This window comes from Caretta caretta, chromosome 2, assembly GCF_965140235.1.
Source record: "Caretta caretta isolate rCarCar2 chromosome 2, rCarCar1.hap1, whole genome shotgun sequence".
Taxonomy (NCBI): domain Eukaryota; kingdom Metazoa; phylum Chordata; order Testudines; family Cheloniidae; genus Caretta; species Caretta caretta.
In genome coordinates this window covers 227,420,259-227,441,202 of record NC_134207.1, presented here as the reverse complement: position 1 = coordinate 227,441,202, position 20,944 = coordinate 227,420,259, and the positions used below count along the sequence as shown (strand labels likewise).

The 20,944-nt window shown below is 40.5% G+C and overlaps 1 long non-coding RNA gene across 3 annotated transcripts in view; it reads left to right on the top strand.

Annotated features, from left to right (window-relative positions):
- The window catches only part of LOC125631407 (uncharacterized), a 159,255-nt gene that overhangs the window by 68,276 nt on the left and 70,035 nt on the right, over positions 1-20,944 (top strand). The window lies entirely within an intron of this gene.

The following is a 20,944-nucleotide window of genomic DNA, read 5'->3' as shown; positions in this document are numbered from 1 at the left end:
ACAAGGGCGATGTACAATGGTCAGTTTTTCTCTCTGCACTTTTCTTGGAGTTGTCGCAGAGAAAATATCATGTTTATAGTTGATCTTCCAGCCCTGAATCCGCACTGTGATTCAGGGTAGACGTGATTCGCCAGCTGTTGTAGGTGCACTAAGATGACTTTTGTGAAAGCTTTTCCTGCTACACTTAGTAGTGAGATACCGCTGTAGTTGTTGCAGTTGCCCCTTTCACCTTTATTTTTATACAAAGTGATGATGTTTGCATCACACATCTCTTGTGGTACCTCACACTCTTTCCAGCATTTAAGTAGCAGCTGATGAAGATATGGTAATAGGCTGTCTTTCCCGTGCTTGAGGATTTCCACTGGGATGCCATCTTTTCCAGGAGCCTTGCCACTTGATAGCAAATCAATAGCCTTGTTTAGCTCTTCTACAGTGGGCTCCACATCTAGGTCTGGCATGATCTGTAGAGTTGGTATTTGGTTCAGTGATTCGCTGGTGATGTTTCTTTCTTGTGAGAATAGCTCTGAATAGTGTTCAAGCCAATGAGACAACTGCTTGCTTTTATCTGTAATTATTTCACTGCTGTGCGATTTGAGAGGGGCAACCTTGTTGACAGTGGGACTCAGAGCTTTCTTCAGCCATCATACATGACTTTGAGGTTTCCCGTGCCTGAGGCTGTCTGTAGCTCTTCACAGAGCTTCATCCAGTAATGATTTGCACAGCTTCTGCTTGCTCTCTGCACCTGAGATTTTGCATGTTGTAGTCTTACTTTGGTGCTCTCTGTTGGCTGCTTCTTGTGTTCCAGATAGACTGTGTTCTTAATGTTGATGAGAGGTAATAGTTCCACTTCATTTTCTTCAAACAAGTCTTTTTTTGATTGTCTCTTCCCCCAAATGTAGCTAAAGCTGTTTCATGGATTGTTGTTCTTAAATCTTCCCAAAATTCCTCTGCCTTCTCTGGTAATGACTTCCCATGCATGCTAAGTTCAAAAGCCTTCACAAAGTCTTGGCTTTCCCTCTGGTTTCTGGTGTTAATAGCATTGATTTTGGGCTTGCTCCTAGGTTTTGCTCTATGTAGTTTCTTGACTGTAAACTTCAGTTTGCTAATAATTAAGGAGTGGTCAGTGTCACAGTCAGCACTGTGGAACATGTGAGTGTTCTACAGTAAGGGGTCTTTCCTCCTGACGATAACAAGGTCTAATTGGTGCCAGTGGCCTGATCGTGGATGTCACCGTGACACTTTGTGGTGATCTTTTCCTGTAAACTATGAATTGGTAATGTACATTTGGTTTTGGGAGCAGAATTCAAGAAGTTGTTGGCCGTTCTCATTCATCTTGCCAATGCCAAAATGTCCACAAACTGGCCATGAGTTGTTGTCTGCACTGTCTCTTGCATTAAAGTCACCAAGGAGGAAAAGTTGCTCAGTTTATGGTTTTTTTTGACGACTTGATGCAAAGAGTTGTAAAATGTATCCTGCTCGAGGCTAGATTTGAGTGTTGGTGCAAAGGCACTAATGATGTTCACGGAGCCGATGGTCATCTGAAGTTTAAGTGAGATGATACATTCTGACTTCCCAATGGGTGTTTCTAGGCGCTTTACCCACTTGTTTTTCACAGCGAAACCGACACTGTGCAGACAATTTTCTTCATTGCTTTTACCTTGCCACAAGAATGTGTAATTGGCCTCTTGGACAGAACCAGCATCTGCAAGTCTTGTCTCCTGAAGTGCTGCAATGTCAACATTGAGTTTGTACAGCTCACGGTTTACCAAAGCTGGTTTCTGTATGCTGCTTGTGTATTGTAGGTCACCATCGTCTGTCAATCCTGGACACATGGTCCTGACATTCCAGCTTCCAAGCCAGAAAGTTGTTGGTTTCTTATTTTTGCGTGGTGCCAGGTTTCCGTTTTCCTTTCAACTTTTGGTCTAGTGCCACAGCTCCCCGTGAGGCAGACAGATCATGGTGGATCAGCACCTAACAGTCCAGGGGCTGCCCGGCTTTGTGGCGGGTGGTGGCTGTCCAATGGAATGCAGTGATTCCTCCCACCGTCGAAGGTGACCCATGGTGCCCTCCTCTACTCCAATCAAGTGAGAGCTTATAACCCATAACTGCCACCTTCTGTGTTGTGTCCATGTTGCCTGCAAGAATGGAGTGGTCTCTCCATGTGATTTGGCTGCAACAGCCTGGGCAGTTGATATGAAGGTGTTGCATTGTTAGCTTCCCGCTCTTGACTTCACTGGTTTGGACCAAAGGAAGGATGGGAGTCATTACATTTGGAACTAGCTACGCTGCAGGAGTTGCCAATGCAGAGATCTTCCATCTGCCTGCCTTTTGGCTCTTAACTCCTAGATTGGTTATCAACCACAGCGGAAGGGCCCAATCTGTCCTGTGTGGATGTTGTTGGCAAAAACACTGCGTGAATTTGCTCATCCGCCTTTTGAATTGTATTTCCTCCATCAAGGGTTCCACTACCTTCCTCAGGCACTCATCAGCCCGAAGTCATTGGCACTTCCTGAAGTTTCTGGGTTAATTAACTGCCGCCCAGCACTTGGCATTGACCAGTACAGGTTGTACCGCTTATGGTCATAGCAGAAGCAGGTTTTCAATTCTGACCTGACCTTAGTGGTGAAATGGATGGTATACACAATGTCACAGAGAGACCTCAAAATGGCTTATGGACCTACAATTGTATGTGTAGAATGTTGCTCTTCAGATGCCATATGCATGTGCGAGAAAGATTGTAATGGGTGGGGCCTTCAGAGAAATGGGTATCCTGCTTCAAGAATGAGACCTAGCATTAATTCGCCTGTAATCTAGCAACTATAAAAAGCAGACTTCCTGTATAATGTGTTTTAGTTTCTGGTAGTAAGTTGATTGCTATAGAGATATTGTGGTAAACCCAGGACAAACAGCTACAAAAGGGGGGTAGTAATTAGTCCCAGGGGATTAAAAGGCCCCTCCCTATCCACTGAGGAGAGAGAACCACGGGGCAAAAAGGTTCAGCTGGAAAAGGGGTTGCTAGGGAACCAATTAGGTTCCGCTGACTCCAACTACTTGGGACCTTTTAAACCCTCCCCTGGGTGGTAGGAGGGGGAGAGTGAGGGAGTGAGAGGAGCAGGAAAGTTGCCAGTAGGCTGTTTGCAGAAAGACACCAGCCCTTCCCAGTAGGGAGGCTGCACTCACTCCCCAGAAGGGAAGGAAAACAAGCACAAGGGATTGACTGAGGAGAGGATTAGCAGGACTCTGTGCCACCTATAAGGATTCACCTTGCCCCAAACCTGAGTCTCCAAGCCTAAAAAGGACTGAGCCTACTGAGGCGAACAAGGTATTTTGCCACAATAGATATTAGTGCCACGCATCCTATCATCTATTAACACAGATAAACAAAAGTTTTATGGAAGCTTCAGTACCTAAGACAATTGAACCCAACTGTTAATGCAACAATTCCAGTCAATTTTTATTTCTGTGGAAGAAACAATTAGAGGGGCACATGGCTGATTCACCCTAATGACATGTCAGTGAGTAAAATAGTATATCCCTGTCACCTTAGTTGCTTCAGGAATAGCATAATTCTTGCTGGTTAGTGGATGACTGTGGAGTGTCGTCCCCCCCCCCACTTTAGCGTCTAACACCTTGTTCATCTGTGAAGACTGTGATGTTTAAATGAGGCATGAGCACAGCCTTTAGAGTTGCTCTCAGTCACCTTATTCTATAATGAATAAGAAACGCAATATACATACAAGATGGGCACATGTTATTGCATTCAAAATACCATGTTTAAAAAAATTACACCTGGTAAGCCAAAGCATATGTTATAAATTACAATGGAAAATGGTAAGATGCTGCTATAAGCATCCCTTTTCCTGCTCTCTTTCTATTGTGTTCTTTCGTTGCTTTGCTTTTGTGCTGTTTGATATCTCTAATCTGACCCTCTAAGAATACCCTTTTTACCAGTCATTCTGTAATACCGAGGGATCTGTATACATGCATAGTCACCCTGAGATTTTGGGAGATATTCCATTAAATATAGATAAGAGAACTCACTGCTATGATATAGTGTTTTGACGAACAAAGAATCCAAACTGGGATTCCCCAGTCTCCAGTGGTCTACAGAAGACAGCAACAGCTTGATGACTGATTAAATGGATATGGAGGCCAGGGCTCTTAGTGTTCTAGTATGAATTCAGATGCAACAAAACACCCATTGTCTATTTTGAAAAAACATACAGATTGTCATAAATATAAAGGGAAGGGTAAACCCCTTTGAAATCCCTCCTGGCCAGGGGAAAGCTCCTCTCACCTGTAAAGGGTTAAGAAGCTAAAGGTAACCTCGCTGGCACCTGACCAAAATGACCAATGAGGAGACAAGATACTTTCAAAAGCTGGGAGGAGGGAGAGAAACAAAGGGTCTGTGTCTGTCTGTATGCTGGGTCTTTACCGGGGATAGACCAGGAATGGAGTCTTAGAACTTTTAGTAAGTAATCTAGCTAGGTATGTGTTAGATTATGATTTCTTTAAATGGCTGAGAAAAGAATTGTGCTGAATAGAATAACTCTTTCTGTCTGTGTATCTTTTTTGTAACTTAAGGTTTTGCCTAGAGGGGTTCTCTATGTTTTTGAATCTAATTACCCTGTAAGATATCTACCATCCTGATTTTACAGGGGGGATTTCTTTATTTCTATTTACTTCTATTTTTTATTAAAAGTCTTCTTGTAAAAAACTGAATGCTTTTTCATTGTTCTCAGATCCAAGGATTTGGGTCTGTGGTCACCTATGCAAATTGGTGAGGCTTTTTATCCAACATTTCCCAGGAAAAGGGGGGTGCAAGTGTTGGGAGGATTGTTCATTGTTCTTAAGATCCAAGGGTCTGGGTCTGTAGTCACCTAGGCAAATTGGTGAGGCTTTTTACCAAACCTTGTCCAGGAAGTGGGGTGCAAGGTTTTGGGAAGTATTTTGGGGGGAAGGACGCGTCCAAACAGCTCTTCCCCAGTAACCAGTATTAGTTTGGTGGTGGTAGCGGCCAGTCCAAGGACAACGGGTGGAATATTTTGTACCTTGGGGAAGTTTTGACCTAAGCTGGTAAAGATAAGCTTAGGAGGTTTTTCATGCAGGTCCCCAAATCTGTACCCTAGAGTTCAGAGTGGGGAAGGAACCTTGACACAGCTCTTTATCAGTTATAATTTACTTCAAAATATCCTAGTGTGCTAGTAACTGGTAATTCAGTTTCCCAATATTAGAGGATTACAAGCCTAGCTTTTCTTTTCTTAAATAATTTTTTTCTGTTTTCAAGAAATATTTGTATAAAATCATTCTCTTAAGACTTCCCAGTTGATAGAAGATAGCACCCTCCTTTTTAAAAAAATACAGAATTTCTGCTGCTCTAGACTTCCTATGCTTTCAGTCACCAATTTAAATATATTAATCCATGTTTCACATTACATTTTCTTCCACAAACAGTGCAATTGCCTAAAACACCAAAAGCATGAAGACTTATAAATAATATGGAACTTGAACCAAAACCCTCTGATGACAGTGAAGAAATCCCAGTTGATTTCAAAGGGCTTTGTGTACATAGGTAACATTCTGTTACCCTGCACCTTGTGTAGTCATTTTCACCAGTGCAAAGTAGATGTAACAAGCAGCCATTCTGGCTGAAGTCAATGGAGTTTAAGCACATGCTTTGCTGAATTGGGGTCTTAATGATTCTAAGATTACTGGCTGAATTTCCAAGGATAAATTGTTAGAGTAACTAGCTGTCATACAAGGTACTTGTCGCAGATTCTGTACTATTCATAAAAGGTGCATGGGGTAGTGGGTATATAAGAACTTTAGATTGGTTCAGGATTCCTTAAGTGTGAAGTTCCTTACAATCAAACCTTTTCTTTAAATTTTAACTTTAACATATTTCCTACCTTTTATCAGTTCCATTTTTAAAACTGCAACACTTAATTTTTCCCTTTAAATTATTGACACTTTCCTTTAATTCCATCTTCACAAAGTTTTTTTGTGTGCGAATAAACATTTATTTACAGTTTTTCAGTCTGTAATCCATGTGACACACTTCATATCCAAGTCCGCACTAATTTCATGAGCAAGATTTCATTAGTCACTGTCTCAAATGCCTTATTTATATTCAAATATATTCTGGGTTGGAAGGATTAGAATTTTATTGGTAAATGTTGATAAACATTGATTTCACTGCATACACAAACTGAAGAAAAACTTCCATCGATAGTAATTGAAATGTACAGATAGGCAAAGTAACAAAAATTCTGCTTGAGACCTTATCAGAGTTTGATTTAAGGATACTTACTTTGTATATTTTGACATGTGATGTTGACAGTTGGTGCTCTAACAGTTATAAAGGTTTAACTTTATGAATTTCAATGTCTGCTGTCACAAAATAATTGTCTGACCCTCCCATAATTTCCCACTACTGGGAAAATTGAAATAGATAAAAATTGCGGGGGGAAATGCTTTAAAACCCATAATTTTGTGCAACTGTGAAAATGTAAATTGATCAAAATTGGAAAAAATCCTTAAAAATAAATATTGATATCTGTCAAAATTATATTTAAAAAAATCAAATTCTGACAAGCCTAAATCCATGCACTGATTTTCCTTTCTCTACTAATTTTGAGGTTGTGTTACGTGCTGCACCAGCAAAGCCTCTAAGTTTGTTTGGTAAGATCTGTTCTTATCTTTCCATGCTGTTTATTGCTCATGGTTTTATTCTTTTCTGGATTTTGGATGATTTTTTTCTTCTTCTCTCACTATTTGTTCCATTATTTTATTTGGGATATTGGTTTGTCTTTCAGGATAGTACATATATGCCAGCAATGTTTTCTTGCAGTAGGAAGTAAATGAGACAATTAGCAATCTGGAGCATGTTGAGCTAGAAGTGCTCTTCACCGAGATGGCAGGCTAAGAACATTTCTATGCGGGGCCCAGGAAGGGCAGACATTGTACACTGCAAAACAATTAATAGAGTGGCACAGCTTAGTGAAGAGCTAAGGACCATGGGATATGTCCCCTAAAATCCTACTGCCCCACCTGGGTGGTACTGCACCAGTGTGGACACAGCTACAGGATATGACTCTAGTGTGGCTTGTTCACACTCAGGCTAAGCTAATCTGGATTCCCAGACCCAGGTGGTTGGACCCAGGTTAATTCTGCAGTGAAGACATACCCTGCAAGTCAAAGAAACATTGTGGCTGCTCTAACTTGCACCAGGGCGACTTTGGTCCCTTGGCTGGCCCAGGATCAAGGGAGTCTAAGGGAGCTCTAGCGGCCACTATTCCTCCCCACCTCAGCTGTGCCAAGCATGAGCTCCTCACAGCTGATGACTGTGACTCCACAGTGTCAGTTCACATCCACCTATCAGTGTCACTTTGTGCCAATGTGGCAAGGCTTTTTTGGCACCTGCAGCTGCTCTACCAGACAAGATTCAATAGCACAAGCCCTCAAGATTTTTCTGTATGTACTAGAGTGAGTTAGGACTGATCTACATTAGGAAGGTGTACCAGTCTAACTATGCAGTTCGGGAGTGTGACTCTTTACCAATATAAAAGGAGTACTTGTGGCACCTTAGAGACTAACAAATAAATTTGTTAGTCTCTAAGGTGCCACAAGTACTCCTTTTGTTTTTACCAATATAGTTAGACTGATACAACCCCTAGTGTGTATGCTATAGAGGTATAAAGCACCTTTATACTAGTATGAGTTATCTCCTTTCCTGTAGGGAAATAGTGATAAAGGTTTAAAGCACATTTTTACCAATATAACTGCATCCACGCTGTGGCGGGAATTGTACTACTTTAACTGTACGGCCATAGTTAAAGCAATAAAACTCTCTAGTGAAGATAAGGCCTTATTCAAAAGAGAACTTTCTCGTGTATTAATCCCACTTGGAAAAGTTGCCTTGCTTTCTTTACAAACAAAGGAGAGAGCAAGAATTGAAGAACTTGAGCAGGGATTTATAGTAAATTTTAAAGTGCTGTTGCTTGGGGATGGGATTTTGAAGAATGTCTCTTTGAAAGTTTCTACTGCCTTGTGCAGGAGAAAAGAAGAAGGATCTCCCACTGGTATTCCCCAGCATGTAAAAATGTCTAGAAAATTCTGATACAACCACATCAATGCAAGGAACTGAGACAAGTGCTTAGAAACACTTACAGTCTTAAAAAGAGCTAGGACCTTAGGGTCAAGCACTGTAAACTCATGTGTGGAAATACGTAGTTCTAGTCCCAGAGTGGGGCGGAAAACCTTAACCATAATCTAAAAACAGATTTTTCATTTTTACATTTTACATTTTTACTCATGGGGCTCATTTAGCAACTGAATAATTCATATCAAGCTTTTTATCAAGTGAATTAGACCAGTCTAAAAATCAACAATATTTATAGAGCTAATAAGCAATTACCACAATAAGTTTTAAATATTTACTAAGAGTAATATGATACCAGCAAATGATATAGTTAGCTACTTAATTGCTATCTCTAGTTTTATCTTGGCACAAAAATCCTTTTACTGAACATAAACTTCTTTGAATAAAGGGCATATATGAAAATGCCATAATATGACTTTGGAACTTATACTGTGTTATTTGCTAACATTTTAAAATGGTCATATAAAAAAATGGCTAGGTGTTATTTCAGTAACATTGATATTACCTTTAGCATAGTGAAAGTCAGTATTATAATTAAAACGAAGCTCATGGTAAGCTTAACCTGTTCTGCAAAGGGTTTGTAACTAACAGCCCAACTGGGGTCAAGTAACCAAATGGCTTCAGTTAGTCTTGAACTTGCGACTGAGTTTCTGGTGAAAAGGCTCTGTCTACTGAAATCAATCAATATCCATGGCTGCTATTGTCATGAGATATTCTTTCACTTGTGGGGAGTGGCAGGCTGTCTTCACATGCGCAGAATGCAGTAATATATTTCTTATCACCTGTGTCATGTTTCACTCTTACTTCCTCTCATTTAGAAGGTGAGTTGTAATTCTTGGCTCAGTCAGTGACAGATCTGGATGGTTCCACCAGCATTGTCTGATGGCATCATCTTGGAGTCACAGAATTAAGGAAACTTTGAAAATGTTTAGTTTCAATAAGTACATTTATACACCTACAATTTTTAAGTGCTTGCTTAGGGATGTCTGGTGCCCTCCACTTATGCTGATGGAAATGTAGAGAACACCATAAACCAGGAGAAATCAGGTGGGGGAGGTACAGAAAGGAGGAACAGTGCTTCTTCAGCATACTTTGCCCCCACCTGCCCTGTCTCCTGTGCCAGAATCTCCTGTGTAGTCTGGGCTCTGACTGGGCTGTGAGGTGGTAGGGCCAAGGAGCAGTAGCTCTTCCCAGCATGTGATTCATCTATCCTGGTGGAAATACAGTACTGTTGTTTTAAATCTAATTCTGCATGTGTGTAAGGCTTAGCTGTGGGAATGAGATGATTTGGAGAATGACAAACATGCCAGCAGGGATAGAGGGAGAGCCAAGAGGGCAGTGAGGAGGGGACAGTCCCTCTGTGCACTTTGAGCTCGCTCTCTGAGGTCCATGGGGTCTGCCTCCTCGTCTGATTTCTCACAATAAAGGAAGTAAAGAAATTTGTGTTCTTTATCCCTGTAAAAGGAGCCAAAGTTTTACAGTGTAAGGCCATGCAGCAGTAACCCACACTAACAGCGTGTCCCTTTGTCCATCTCTCTTGGCTGGATAATGTATAGAGGTTTAAGTATCTGGTACTGCATTCAAGCTAATGGACCTGGTCAATGCAGGTAATAGCAGCTTGTGCTTTTTGATCCAGAGAGTCTGTGTTCCTTCCTTTCAGATGACTCTTCCAAGGGTGCTGCATTACAAGCAATAGTCCATATGTGGAGCTGAACAGGTATGGACCTCTGAAACTCAGACTGATTTTCCCTAGCTGGGGCAGTGTGTGGCTCGACCATGGACAGAGGTTTATGAGTCTGCTACTGCATGTAAGCTAATGAAGATGGTCATTTAGCTCAAGCACTTGAGGCTTATTTCTCTTAGAGCCTGTGTTCAATCCCCCACAGATAACCTGATGGCAGATGTTGGTGCTATACATAGAATTGCAGAGTGTTTTACTGAACCTCTGTCTCCCTTCTCTTAGCTTTATTTGGACACTGTGTTTGCCTGTTTGGTTGTTTCCATTCTATTAAATTAGGAAACCCAAAGCAGAGCAAGTGTTTAACTTCCTGCCTCTGAGCTTGATCCTGCAAAGCACAGAGCACTCTGGCCCCTATTTAGCAGAGCACTTTAAGCATGTGTGTAGTGCCAGTGACCTCGATAGGAGCGCTCATCTACTTAAAGTACTGCACACACTTTTCAGGTTAGAGGGGAGAATGCTCAGCACTTGGCATGCCTGTGCCCTTTAAGTGCAGGGGAGACTACATTTTTAGTTTAAAAAAGGGTTAAATCCTGACTAGGGCAGCGTGCCAGCAGTATTTAGGTTTAAGAGGTCTAATAACACTGGCATAGTTTACATGTGTTATTCCCAATAGAGGGCCTGATGCTGCATGGTGCTGAGTACCTTGAACTCCAGCTGAAGGCAACAGAAATTGAGGGTACATAGTATCTTTCAGTATTCAGACTAAAAAGATAGGTAAGAATGGAATCATTGTAACCAATCATTCTTGTGATGACGTTATTTATGTAATCTGCATGTGCAGGATTGATAAAAAAAGCATAATCTAATGTGTTTTTGGTAGCCAGAATTGTATGTACCATGTATTCTGTTCTGACGTCAAGAATTTAGTAAATACAATATTTAAAGATCTGTGGTAATGCAAGTGTTTGATGGGCTGGTGGTGTAGTGTGAATTTAATTAAACTACAGCATAAAGAGGGTTAGGGCCACTTCACTTCCAATTCATGTAGGCTGTCTAAAGGGGGTAAGTAATATTCTCTGTTTCCTTTCCTCTCTTTGCCAAATGCACCAACAATTTGGCATGGGTAGTAAGAAGTTATTATGGATTCTGCTGAGACAGTCCTATTGCATGGTGCAGATAACACAAATCTTGTTAACAATCTGACAAAATATAAATGGCTTCATAATATACTGCCGCCCCCTCAGTACCTCAACTGCTTCAAAAATGTTATCTGGCTGCTGCAGGGGGCTAACCTATGCATTATGGAGGATGAATTTTAGCACCATGCACGGTTATCTCTCACCAAAAATATGAATGTTTTTCATAGCACAAAGCAATAATTAAACTCAATCTTTGGTACCAAACACAGCCATGGCCATTCATTTAATTATGGGCATATGGGGAATATGGTAAAAGGTACGTTTTAAAATTAAATTAAATTTAAAACTAAAACTGTTGAAACAAAGTAATCTCTGATCCATAAATATTTTTTGAATAAAAATGCCAAGATTAGGTCACTGTCATTCATGTCTCTGGTGATCATCACAGGGTGAGCTACCCTTTAAGGGCCTTGGGGCTCGGCCTGGTTTAGTCCACTTTTCCAGATGGAGGGAATGAAAACAAAGGCAACATAATGGGAAGCATGTTAACAAGGGAAGACGGGACTAATTGAAGCCCAGGAGAGCTGGAAGCTGAGGACAAGAGTAGGGCTAAGGTGGAGAGGAAAGACACTGAGAAGAAAGATTATGACCAACAAGAATACGGGCTGGAAGACTTTGTTTTTGTTTCCTCTTTGGACTCAGATTATCTCTGAAAGTCGTGGGCTTTTTTTGACTTAGCCGCAGGACTAAGTTACCTCAGTGATTTACATAATGACAGGTTTCAGAGTAACAGCCGTGTTAGTCTGTATTTGCAAAAAGAAAAGGAGTACTTGTGGCACCTTAGAGACTAACCAATTTATTTGAGCATAAGCTTTCGTGAGCTACAGCTCACTTCATCGGATGCATACTGTGGAAAGTGTAGAAGATCTTATTATATACACACAAAACATGAAAAAATACCTCCTCCCACCCCACTCTTCTGCTGGTAACAGCTTATCTAAAGTGATCACTCTCCTTACAATGTGTATGATAATCAAGTTGGGCCATTTCCAGCACAAATCCAGGTTTTCTCACGCCCCCCCCCCCCACACACACACAGACTCGCTCTCCTGCTGGTAACAACTACAATACCCACCTTCGGAAGTGAAGAAACAGATTGATAGAGCCAGAAGAGTTCCCAGAAGTCACCTACTACAGGACAGGCCTAACAAAGAAAATAACAGAACGCCACTAGCCATCACCTTCAGCCCCCAACTAAAACCCCTCCAACGCATTATTAAGGATCTACAACCTATCCTGAACGATGACCCAACACTCTCACAAATCTTGGGAGACAGGCCAGTCCTTGCCTACAGACAGCCCCCCAACCTGAAGCAAATACTCACCAGCAACCACATACCACACAACAGAACCACTAACCCAGGAACCTATCCTTGCAACAAAGCCCGTTGCCAACTGTGCCCACATATCTATTCAGGGGACACCATCACAGGGCCTAATAACATCAGCCACACTATCAGAGGCTCATTCACCTGCACATCCACCAATGTGATATATGCCATCATGTGCCAGCTATGCCCCTCTGCCATGTACATTGGTCAAACTGGACAGTCTCTACGTAAAAGAGTAAATGGACACAAATCAGATGTCAAGAATTATAACATTCATAAACCAGTCAGAGAACACTTCAATCTCTCTGGTCACGCGATTACAGACATGAAAGTTGCGATATTAGAACAGAAAAACTTCAAATCCAGACTCCAGCGAGAGACTGTTGAATTGGAATTCATTTGCAAATTGGATACAATTAACTTAGGTTTGAATAGAGACTGGGAGTGGCTAAGTCATTATGCAAGGTAACCTATTTCCCCTTGTTTTTTCCTACCCCCTCCACCCCCAGACGTTCTTGTTAAACCCTGGATTGTGCTGGAAATGGTCCACCTTGATTATCATACACAATGTAAGGAGAGTGATCACTTTAGATAAACTATTACCAGCAGGAGAGTGGGGTGGGAGGAGGTATTTTTTCATGCTTTGTGTGTGTATATAATAAGATCTTCTACAGTTTCCACAGTATGCATCCGATGAAGTGAGCTGTAGCTCACGAAAGCTTGTGCTCAAATAAATTGGTTAGTCTCTAAGGTGCCACAAGTACTCCTTTTCTTTTTTCTCAGTGATTTAAAAGCACTGGAAGCTGGCACATGATCATAAAAGGCAGTATATTGACAGAAACTGAGGCAGTGGTCAGGCCAAAGTCAGACCAGGAAAGTCCATGCTTCAGTTATTTAGTATTTGGGTGACTACCGGGCATTTGTTAAATGATGATTAACCTGAAACTCACTGAACTGGCATGAATGATTTCTCCAAAAATGTATTTTTAAAATCATTGTTATCTATGATTCATTATTCACTTTATAAACTTTGTTTCTGCTCTCTGATTGGGCGACAATGCCTTATGACCTTTGTGTGACTAAACAACACAAGTAATGAATAACAACTATTTGGTTTGCATTATAACCAATGGGCTAAAAATTATTTTTCAAATTTCTTGGTGAATATTATGAATAACCAATACACTTGCAGAAATCGGGATTAATTCATTAATGTTTCACTAGCCAAAAAGGGGTCTAAATACATAATTAATGGTAATCAGAATAGTTCACTCAGTTCTGACATTTAGTTTAGCTTTTGTGGGAAAGTGGACTAAATCGTTAGACCTCTTCAAATATTTATTACAAAGCACTTTTTTAACATTATTCAAATTTGTTTTTGCCATTTGCACCACCTCTTTGTGTCTACTCTTCATGAATATATCTAGGTTTTACTAACAGGAATGCTCAGAGAAAGTAAACTCTGAAAGTTATACTCGGAAATACTCATGAAAAACAGACTTCAAATTCACTTTTTTTAAGAACTGACACCAGGCACCTGCTTATAAGACTTGAATTCCACCGAACAAGGAACAGAAATAATAGCATGCGACTTCTGTGACCAGTCACAACTAAACCATACAACTCAAATTTCAGATTTAGAATTTTGAATAAAAAATGATACATTGAAGGAAAAAACAAGCAAAAAAGGTTGAATAATTTCAATTAACTAAGTAGAGAAAATTACAATCTGTTTCGCTCACCCCATGAACAGAAAAAGTTACTGAATAAATTATTTGTTCAGCTCTAGAAGTCATTGTGAACGCTTTTAGAAACATATAGACATCTGTTGGGTAGATTTATCTTTTACTGGTTTGGACTGCATCTTCTCACCAGCACCATTTTATATGAAAAATATTTTGATTATTAATAACAGCTTTGTAAGAAAGACGTTAAGAATATTTACAGTGGGGAAATGTGTTTGATTCAGAGAGATATTGAACATAATTGACTTTAAAAGAATTTGTGGGTGCTCATCTTCTGCATACAGGTTCAGGTCCTGGATCTCTTTCATCACAAAATATAGAATATAGTGTTGTAGCAAGTTAAACCCATATTTCCAAAATGCTCCTCATTTCTACTCCAGTGCTTTGGACTTCCGTTTGCATATTCTCTACTACTCTGCAAATTAAGCGCCTTAACCTACATAGCACAAATGAACTCTCAAAGTGGACTTGTAGGAGATCTGCTAATAGTGTCTATTTAAGGAATGTCGTTACTTGCAATATTTACCAGTTCAAAAAAAAAGGAAAAGTAATAGGCAGAGTGTATCAAATTATTCATGGCAAATAAATCATTCTGTGAATGTAGCCCTTTTTATCTGTTTAGTGGGCTGTTTACAAACTGATTCTGATTTTTAAACTTCTGCAACATAGTTTGAGTGAAAAATTTTCATCCTGTGTATTATTGATAAGCTGTACTTCCTGGGTCAGATTCTGCTACACTTCTTCCTGTGGAGTAGTACTTTACCCTGAGTACTCCAGTTTGGTCAATGGTGCCACGCATCTTGAATAAGGGTATCAGAATCCGGCTCTCTGTTTGTAATGTATGACTACAACTTCTTAAACAGGAGAATAAGAGATGACAAGTAGTGAATAATGGGTAGCAATTACTCTTGTTTATGAGTGAATACCTTTTGTTTCCATGCCAGTACAGGTATTCATATGAAAAACAGCCCTTCAGCAAGCATTTGTGTGAACAAAACCTGTTTGTATGAATACTCATGAATATCAAGTTATAAGAGATATGAACATAGCTGAACTGAACAGCCACTTGGAATCTGAATGAATGTTAAACACTGAGGTAGAGCCATGGCCCTTCATAAGGAAAGCTTTGTTAAGGCAGCAGCTGAGAGTTCCCTTGTTCTGGGGTATTTCAGGGAGGGTTTGGGGCAGAAAAAGGAATGGGGTGCATTTCTCTCCAGGGACTGTGGCTGGCAGAGAGAGCCCTCAGGAGCTATATCTGCTGGCACAAAGTAGAGCATTCCTAACTTATTTTGGCACATCTTGGAATCAGCCCACTCTGACCTTGTCTACACTAGAACTTACTTCAGTATAACTTATATTGTTCAGGGGTGTCAATAATCCACACCCCTGCGTGACCTAAGTTATATCTACCTAAGGACCGGTGTAGACAGCACTATACTGGTGGGAGAGCTTCTCCTGCCAACAGAGCTACCACCTCTTGTGGGAAGTGGAGTAATTAAGCTGATGGGAGAGCTCTCTCCTGTCAGTTTAGAGCATCTTCACTGGATGCACTATAGTGGCACATCTGCATTGGTGCAGCTGTAGCACTTTTAGTCTAGAGGTAGCCTCAGATTGTGGTATTCAACCAAATCTAGTAACTGGGAACTATTCAACGGGTCTCTGATTGAGGGAAGTAAACATATACTGGATAATTAGAATGTTAGTTTACGTCCAATTCTACACAGCTATTGGTGACTTTGAAGTTGATACTGAAGAAAAGGCATGATACTCACGTCACTGTGGAGGATAGCTAGTGTGATCAAAAGCTACAATGTACTTTCACACTACATCTCTTGTAAGTTGCAGTTTTGAGCCGTGTTGGTCCCAGGATATTGGAGAGACAAGGTGGTTGAGGTTTCAGAGTAGCAGCCATGTTAGTCTGTATCCGCAAAAAGAAAAGGAGTACATGTGTTACCTTAGAGGCTAACAAATTTATTTGAGCGTAAGCTTTCATGAGCTACGGCTCACTTCATCGGATGCATGCATCTCACGATGCTGTAGCTCACAAAAGCTTATGCTTAAATAAATTTGTTAGTCTCTAAGGTGCCACAAGTACTCCTTTTCTTTTTGAAGGTGGTTGAGGGAATATCCTTTGTTGGACCAACTTCTGTTGGTGAAAGGTGTTGTGCAGTTTTCCTTTGAGGTTGAGGACTGAGAGATCAGATATGAAGTGATCATCTTGCGACCTGGGTGATAAGGTGTTTTTGTCTCTTACCATTTTTCTGAGAGTTAATTTGAGACTGTAGTGATTATCTGGTTTCACCCACATAGCTGTTGTTGGGGTATTTAGTGCACTGTGTGGGGTACACCACAGGTTGTGATAGGCATGTGTAGGACCAATGGATCTTGAAAAGTGTGTTGTGAGGGATATTGATCACTGTAGCAGTGGATATATGTCTGCAGGTTTTGCATCTATTATTCTGGCAGGGTCCGATGCTGCTTTGAGTTGGTGTAGCCTAGTCTGTGGGAAGCTTGCTTCTGATGATGAGCTTGATGAGATTGGACTTTTTGGTTTTTTTGAATGTCAGAAGAAGGGGTTCAGGAAAGATTGAGTATGGGTTTTAATCGTTTAATGATACCCCATTAAGTTCCAGTGTGGGGTAATAGGTGACAACTAGGGGTCTGCAGTCAGAAGGTTTTTTTCCCCTATATTGAAGCAGGTTTTCTCAGGGTATTTGGGTGACCCATTCCATGATGCAGTCACTTCTCTGGTGGATTGTCTTTGTTTGGAACAGGAGTACTTGTGGCACCTTAGAGACTAACAAATTTATTAGAGCATAAGCTTTCGTGGGCCACAGCCCACTTCATCGGATGTATAGAATGGAACATATAGTAAGATATATATATATATATATACACACACACACACACACATACAGATAAGTTGGAAGTTACCATACAAGCTGCGAGAGGCTAATTAGTTAAGATGAGCTATTATCAGCAGGAGAAAAAAACTTTTTAGTGATAATCAAGATGGCCCATTTAGACAATTGACAAGAAGATGTGAGGATAATTAACTTAAAGAAATATATTCAATATGTGTAATGACCCAGCCACTCCCAGTCTCTATTCAAACCCAAGTTTCAGGATAGGTTGTATATATGCATCATCAAAGATTTACAACCTGTTCTGAAAAATGATCCCTCACTCTCACAGATCTTGGGAGACAGACCAGTCCTCGCTTACAGACAGTCCCCCAACCTGAAGCAAATACTCACCACACACCACACAACAAAACCACTAACCCAGGAACCTATCCTTGCAACAAAACCTGATGCCAACTCTGTCCACATATTTATTCAAGTGATACCATCGTAAGAGCTCATCACAATAGCAACGCCATCAGGGGCTCATTCACCTGCACATCTACCAATGTGATACATGCCATCATGTGCCAGCAATGCCCCTCTGCCATGTACATTGGCCAAAACGGACAGTCTCTATGCAAACAAATAAATGGACACAAATCTGACATCAAGGAATCATAACATTCAAAAACAGGTAGGAGAACACTTCAACCTCTCTGGCCACTCAGTAAAAGATTTAAGGGTGGCAATTTTGCAACAGAAAAGCTTCAAAAACAGACTCCAACGAGAAACTGCTGAGCTTGAATTAATATGCAAACTAGATACTATTAACTTGAATAGAGACTGGGAGTGGCTGGGTCATTACATATATTGAATATATTTCCTTAAGTATCCTCACACCTTCTTGTCAACTGTCTAAATGGGCCATCCTGATTATCACTAAAGTTTTTTTTCTCCTGCTGATAATAGTTCATCTTAACTAATTAGCCTCTCACAGATTGTATGGTAACTTCCAACTTATCTGTATGTATATATCTCTTACTATATGCTCCATTCTATGCATCCGATGAAGTGGGCTGTGACCCACGAAAGCTTATGCTCTAATAAATTTGATAGTCTTTTTGCGGATACAGACTAACACGGCTGCTACTCTGAAACCTGTCTTTGTTTGGTGAAGGCGGTTTTAAGTGTGTTTTAGATGTGTATCCCAGACTTTCTCCTTGGAGCATATTCTGTGGTATCTGAGGGTCTAACTGTAGATAACAGATTTTTTTGGTGTATTTCGGGTGATTACTGCATCTGTAGAGGTAAGTGTGGTACTCCATGGGTTTCTTATTTATAGATGTCTGAAGGGTTCCATTGTTGAAGCTGATGGTCGTGTCCTGCGAGTTGATGCTGGTGTGGGATTGTTCTAGAGAGAGTTGGATGGGTGGTGGTTGTTGAAATTGTGGTTGAAGTCTATGAAGGAGGTTAGGTCATCTGTCCAGAGGATGAAAATATCATTGATGTATCAAGTATATCATTTGTTTTGTGGTGCATTTGTCCAGAAATTCTTCCTCCAGGATGGCCAATGAAGAGATTAGCCATTCTAGTACCTATGGCTGTTCCCATGGTTTGGGCAAAGTGTTTGTTGTTGAATGTAAAATTGTTGTGGGTGTTGAGGATGAAAATTAGCCATGTATTTGGAGTGGATATCTGAGTGTTGTCCGTTGTCTTGTATATATCTGAGGAATACTGCCCCGGACAATGGTTATGTAATAACTTTTAGATGGTCAGCTATCAGAAATGAGCGAATACCCCTTCTCATGTGACATTAAAGTACAGCACCTATCTTTTTACTGCACTGGATATGTGTTCTCTTTATGACTTCACAGGTTTATGTGATCTAAAGTGATCACTCTCCTTACAATGTGTATGATAATCAAGGTGGGCCATTTCCAGCATGTGCCAGCAATGCCCCTCTGCCATGTACATTGGTCAAACTGGACAGTCTCTACATAAAAGAATAAATGGACACAAATCAGATGTCAAGAATTATAACATTCATAAACCAGTCGGAGAACACTTCAATCTCTCTGGTCACGCGATTACAGACATGAAAGTTGCGATATTAGAACAGAAAAACTTCAAATCCAGACTCCAGCGAGAGACTGTTGAATTGGAATTCATTTGCAAATTGGATACAATTAACTTAGGTTTGAATAGAGACTGGGAGTGGCTAAGTCATTATGCAAGGTAACCTATTTCCCCTTGTTTTTTCCTACCCCCTCCCCCCCAGACGTTCTTGTTAAACCATGGATTGTGCTGGAAATGGCCCACCTTGATTATCATACACATTGTAAGGAGAGTGATCGCTTTAGATAAGCTATTACCAGCAGGAGAGTGGGGTGGGGGGAGAGAAAACCCTTTGTAGTGGTAAACACCCATTTTTTCATGGTTTGTGTGTATAAAAAGATCTTCTGTACTTTCCACAGTATGCATCCGATGAAGTGAGCTGTAGCTCACGAAAGCTTATGCTCAAATAAATTGGTTAGTCTCTAAGGTGCCACAAGTACTCCTTTTCTTTTTGCAAATACAGACTAACACGGCTGTTACTCTGAAACCTTTGTACAATAGCCCAACTTATAAGACATAACTACTTCTGCTTCAAACACTTCACATGAAGCAGAATTGCGCTGCTAGGTCTGAGTTCAAAATGAAATGTTCCTCAAAAATCCACAAGATAACCTTTTCAATGAATTTTTCCATTCAATAGAAATTTTCTTCAAGTATGACATCACTTTAGATCAGTGTCTGAGGGACGTTGTATTTACCCAGCTATGTAATGCAGTATCATTGAGGAGAAAGATTAACAAATTATTAGGCAAACTGCAGTCATAAATGGTTAAAGAATGAAGATGACAAAACCAAACTCAGTGGAAGGACAGGCAATCTTAGAGATTTCTCTGCTTTTGAGTACTTTACTTTGCCATCGTAACATCCTTCTAACATAGACTTTTGTGTTTAAAATATACTGTTAGCCCTTTTGACTTGGGCAGCTAGCTGGTTTTCAAGGTCTAAAAGGTTGTTCTCAGTAAGAGGAGAAACTGATGATGGAGTCAGGTTGTTGTTTTTTTGGATGCAGTCCTATTTATTTACAAAATGTGCATAAAGTTGTATTTCCCTGAACACAGCAGGAATAAACAACAGGAAAGAGTTTATTTGCTCATAGCTTTTAGCCCAAAAGTTTTATTAGCTTTTTCTCAGGGTCACACCACCAGTGCTTCTGCGTCTATGTCTGGTGCTGTGTGTTTCTCACTGCATCTTCTCACCCACACACAGAGCCCCAGAAAACAATACCTAGTGAACACCATCCACCCACACAGCTCATTTTCTGACCAGCCCCGCATGCCCTATGTTTTGGGTGGTGATTCCTATAGTTTCAGTTTTCCATAAAGAAGCTTGTTTCTTACTTTTATCCTGAACAAAGGGTTGCAGAGATGCCTACCAGTTTCTGAGGTTTAACCCAAACCCAGCATAACAGTATATACAACATGTACAGGAATCAAATCATTCACTACTGAAATGTAGCCATTCTGAAGAGGCACATGAAAATGTTTGACACTCTACTGCAGCACGTCCTAACAATTTTGGAAGTAAAAAATAAGATCTTGAATCCTATCACATTTAGGCCCTGATACTGCAATGAGCTCTGTGCAGTCAGATTCCCCTTGCAAGATCAGGGCCTTAAACTGTAGGAGTTAAGTTAAATCGAAACACTGACTCATACTGGAATTCAGCTAAGGTGCCTTGGCTCAGTCTTCCAGTGCAATGGGATCCTTAAACGCCACAGTTCCACAAGACATCTGTTTAACATCTCATCTGAAAGAGAGAGACATTATGGTAACTATCATTTATTAGAAAAGAATTGCAAAAAGAGATTTTGCAGTTACATTTGAAACAAGAAAAAATAGCAGAGATCTTTTCAGTATACCAGTCTAA